The sequence below is a fragment of the Electrophorus electricus genome, chromosome 1 (assembly GCF_041902795.1).
Source record: "Electrophorus electricus isolate QZ-2024a chromosome 1, ASM4190279v1, whole genome shotgun sequence".
Taxonomy (NCBI): Eukaryota; Metazoa; Chordata; class Actinopteri; order Gymnotiformes; family Gymnotidae; genus Electrophorus; species Electrophorus electricus.
In genome coordinates this window covers 31114359-31119358 of record NC_137497.1, presented here as the reverse complement: position 1 = coordinate 31119358, position 5000 = coordinate 31114359, and the positions used below count along the sequence as shown (strand labels likewise).

The 5000-nt window shown below is 45.7% G+C and overlaps 1 protein-coding gene across 23 annotated transcripts in view; it reads right to left on the bottom strand.

The window, feature by feature from the left end:
* Nucleotides 1-5000, bottom strand: part of rims2a (regulating synaptic membrane exocytosis 2a) — a 123185-nt gene that overhangs the window by 70822 nt on the left and 47363 nt on the right. The window lies entirely within an intron of this gene.

Genomic DNA, 5000 nt, shown 5'->3' with positions numbered 1-5000 from the left:
CACAGGTCCACATAAGAATTATTAAAATAGTCAGTCTTAGTCAATTCAAATGCAGGGTACTGTAGCATCTGATGAACAGTTTGAGGCCAACTTTAGCTGTGTTCACTTCTAGAATACTAGGGATGCGTGTGTGTTTGTGTGCGTGTGTGTTGGTAATGCCTTGACATTCAAGCACAGTCCTGAGGGGATGGGGGGCTATATGTGGCTTGCAGGAAACCAAGAGAGATTCCACCATAAACTGAATACACAGATTCACATTCTCTCTCTCTCTTTCTCTCTCTCCCTCCCCCCTCCGCCCAGGTATTGACCCACATATACTGTATAAGTATATGTCCGATGCCACCATTTCTGTTGTAATCATACATTTTACTTTAGTTACATACAATCTGGTCTCTCTCACAAAGGTGTCACACTCAACACAAAAAACTGCACTGCTTAAAACACAACTGCCCCACCTCAGTAAATACGCATCACTAATATGTCTAAATGTTCTACTTTGTCACTCAAATATAAACCTGCATGCTGCATGGTTGCAGGCCTCCTGTATTCAATATGCAATTGAGTGACATTTAAGTGCTAATTTGATTAACACTCCAAGATAAAGCATTGTTGCCTAGACGTCCAGACACCAACGCTCAGCTGCCGTTTACATGCCCCGTGGTTCCTTCGAGCAGTTACCTCGGTTACCTCACAGAGGGCATCTGGTTCAACTATCGCCAAAACATCCACATGTTAAACAAAACAGAGGCGTCTGCAAACACACGCAGCCAGGTCTAAACATACTCAGCGCAGGGAAAGAACGGCACTGAGCTGCAGCTCAAATCACACACTGACATTTGCAAAGTTCTGACGGTAATACGCTGAAATAGCTCAAATGACTAGAATTTGCATATTAAGCAAAGGCCGAATGTGTGCGTCCTGACCGGGTGACGTTATCTCCAGATAATCGTTATGTCCAGATGGATTAAGCGATACCATTCAGACAGGAAGCATGTGATACCAGTCACAGCGGAAGCATGCAATACCAGTCAGAGAGGAAGCGTGTGATACTAGTCAGAGAGGAAGCGTGTGATACCAGTCAGAGAGGAAGCGCGTGATACCAGTCAGAGAGGAAGCGCGTGATACCAGTCAGAGAGGAAGCGCTTGACCTGTTGCTGCCCTGTATCTACAGGTTCAACTGCACTTCAGCACAGTGCGGGCAGATATGTTTGATCCATTTTCCTCAAGATTTTCCAGCAAGCTTGACCTTATTGTTACTGAAATTCTTTGAGATCAGCTCTGACAGACTTGTGTATGTATCTCTGTGTGTGTGTGTGTGTGTGTGTGTGTGTGTGTGTGTGTGTGTATGTATGTGTTTGTAGGCCTAATGTATTATTCAGCAGGTGCCGGACACTAAGCATCGCTCCATTCACAGATCTAAAATGCTGCCTCAGCAGAAATATGTATGAACATTTGGTGCGTGTGTGTGTGCACTCTTGGCTTCTGTTGGCCTGCATAATGAGTAAGCGTGTGTTTGTGTGTGTGTGTGTGTGTGTGTGTGTGTGTGTGTGTGTGTGTGTGTGTGTGTGTGTGTGTGTGTGTGTGTGTGTGTGTGATGACTGGAAGTAACATACGTGTGTGTGTGTGTGTGTGTGTGTGTGTGTGTGTGATGACTGGAAGTAACGTGTGTCTGTGTGGTGTGTGTGTGTGTGTGTGTGTGTGTGTGTGATGACTGGAAGTAACGTGTGTGTGTGTGTGTGTGTGTGTGTGTGTGTGATGACTGGAAGTAACGTGTGTGTGTGTGTGTGTGTGTGTGTGCGCATCTGGGGTAGGAGTGTGAATTGCTTTAGTGCTCTTAGACAGCCTGTGGGGACATTAGCCCCTAAGGATACTCTGTTATGACATTTTCTGAAGGACCCGAGCCCCTCCTTCACTCTCTCTTTCACTCTGTATCTCTCACCTCCACTCTGCTGCCGCACGCCGATTCCTGTTCCGAACGCCCACCAAAACACATTTCAACCATAGTCTCGCTCTTCTCTCTCTCTCTCTCTCTCTCACACACACACGGACGAGTTGGCTAGCTCATGTCCTGAAGGGTAGCCTTGCAGGCCATATCACTAAACCCTATACAATTTCTATCAACTTGTGATTCTATCATGGATCTCTTCATCTGTAGGGTGTGGTTTTTTTTTTGCCTGAAGCTCCTCCTCCACCTTGACCCAGCACCGCCTACCAAAGTATGTCACCACAGAGAGGAAGCGGGCTTTCACTCTATGCGGGGGTGTGCGCCCAAATTGATCTGTGCTGCGTTCGCTGCCTGCTTGACGTATGATAACTAGCCAATGTTTTCTTTTGCTTTGTTCTGGGGGGAGGGTTACAATTTTCTCACGAAGCCATTTGGGTTGTTACTATGACCTATGACGACACACAAAATATTTTGCCTCGGAGAATAGCTGCTAACTTTGTCAGCCAGGATTTTGTCATCCTCTAACTGATCTGGTGTTTGAGGAGAGAGAGTGGTCGCCTAGTGCAGTCATCATGTTTTTGTGTGCTGCCTAAACCAGCCAGGATAGAGGACGCCCACCCCCACCCCCAGTGAGCAATTTGTGAACCTTGACTCACAACCCTCTGTTGCTACAGTCCAACGCACCCACACCTGACTCTTCTCTGGTGTACCGATAGCACATATGTTAGCTTGTTAGCCTAGCCTCACTTCCCCATTGGGAATGGTGGTCCAGAGACAGCTGCTATAGTGAATCAGTCACCACATCCCATTTCCAGACACATGAGAGACACAGTCCACACGGCACGACACTGAGACGCACCAGGAAATAGCTTTTCGATCGCTACGGGAAAAGTAATCTATAGGGAGCTGAGCTTGCTCTGAAGTCGGCTACAAAGTAAAAATGCATTTTGGAACTTGGTGAAAACATCAAGGTTGAAACCAAGGAGTCGGACAGACAGACTGAAGAACCGTGTCCAAAAGCAGAAGCGACGCACTCTGTGATTAAGGGCTGTCGTAGTCCCTGGAGACAACACATCAGGCTGCATTGATGGAAGCCATCATGCTGCGAGTATCTGCAGATAAGCAACACGGTGCGTCTTCTGCTGTGTGTCTGTACAGCTGGACCGATTTAAACAGGGAACCCATACTGGCTACAAGGGCTTTGTGCCATGCTGATTCTTCTCTTTACTCTCTGTTCATTTTTATTCTTCTCTTCCTCCTTTGCTTCTAAAAGGAGCCTTTCATTAGAATGTTACACAGACCTTTCAGAGAATAAGCTCAGCATGATACAGATGAACACATGCAAACAAACACAAATTAATTGGTCCCTGCACTGTCCAGCACTGACCCGGTTAACTGTGAAACAGTAAAGAGAATCACCCGTGCATATCACAGTGAGCTTCCCCCACAGAGGAGCGGATAGCTCTCCGTGTGTCTGCCCCATGTCCCAGAATGCTGGACTGACAGCAGCGAAGTCACACCTGCCCCATGTCACAGCAGGAGAGGAAGAGGTGGAGATCCCCTCAGCCGATATGCCTTTTACTGAGCGGGGCTCTCCGCCATGGGCACGCACACACACACACACACACACACACACACACACACACACACACACAAAAGAAGTGGTCTAGGTGCAATGAGAACTGCGCCGTATGGAGGACATCAATTCAGCACAAAGGAAAAGGGAAAAAGTCAAATAAACGTAAGCAAATAAACCCTGATAAACCTTTGGTACACTTCTGCTTCTGGAAATGAAAAAACAAAAACAAACAAACAAAAAAAACCCCCACAAACATCGGCCTCACGAATCCATTCACAGCCAGCAAATTATGCAGGTAACGTATGCGGGTCGTCTAACCTGACCCACGCATTCCTTGCACAAGCTCCAGATGAGAAATCATAACAGTCCGGAGGTCCTCCCATATAACAGCAGCTCCCTCTGGATCTCTCTGATCCGTGCATCCGTTTCCACAACTTTCAAAAGCGAATGAGTGATCTGATGCATATGTCGTAGTGTCTAAATCTGATCACCAAAAGTCTCCCAACGTTTGTTTTATATCAGTTTATGTGAGTTTATATGAATACCTGCACTTCTGAGCAGTGAGTGAGTGAGATGCCCCGCCAATCCTCCTGTCAACGGCCAGGCTTAAGGACCAGCTGCAAGGCCTTCTGGGAGCAGGACTAGTATGAGCCAATGTGCAAACAGAGGAGGCGGAGCAATTCTGACACTCAGGCTGGATTATGGAATTTATCCTGGCTCGGATTGGTGGACATGCTGGGCTCAGCTTGACCGATGCCCACTGTGCGGATTTGATCTAATCGGCTCCCACAGTGAATCGGCAGGAAGCAGCATCCCGAATCTGAACATATGACAATTTCCCTGCTTTTCTGGCATCCTGACGTGGAGTAAATGTCAGTTCTCTGGGTTTCTGATTCTGTTTTTAGGAGTGATGATACCTGACATCATCTCATTTTTTCACCTTGACACAGGGGTATGTAAGGAGTGACTGAATGCAGTTACTTCAGTGTATAGTCTAGTTTTACCTATTAACATAAACTCTTAATGAAGTACAGCTCCTCACAGACAGTCTTACCAGGGTTTCTAAGTTGCTGGGTTAAAATGTTTAATTAACTTGTAATTTTTTAATTGCACTGTTAACTGTGATTTTTAGTGCTAAAATAGTGATAAACAAACAAAAACAAAACAAAACAAAGCTTTCATCACTGATCTCATCTGAAAACATTTTTTTTTTTCATATTTTCATTTTATTTTTGCAAACATTTCTCTCTGTGCGTGTAGGTGTGTGTTTGTGTGCCTTTTAATTAACCACACATGTACCTTCAACTACAGTACCTTACATCTGTGCAACAGCTCTTACACAGTGACTCAATGACACCATGATGGAACATTTCTTAATAGAGGCAAAAGTAAACTATCACATCTACATCAGCAAGAATCTGCTTTTAAACTCCAAAGCAGGCAGGGCTTGGACACGCCACATCAAACAAGGAATTA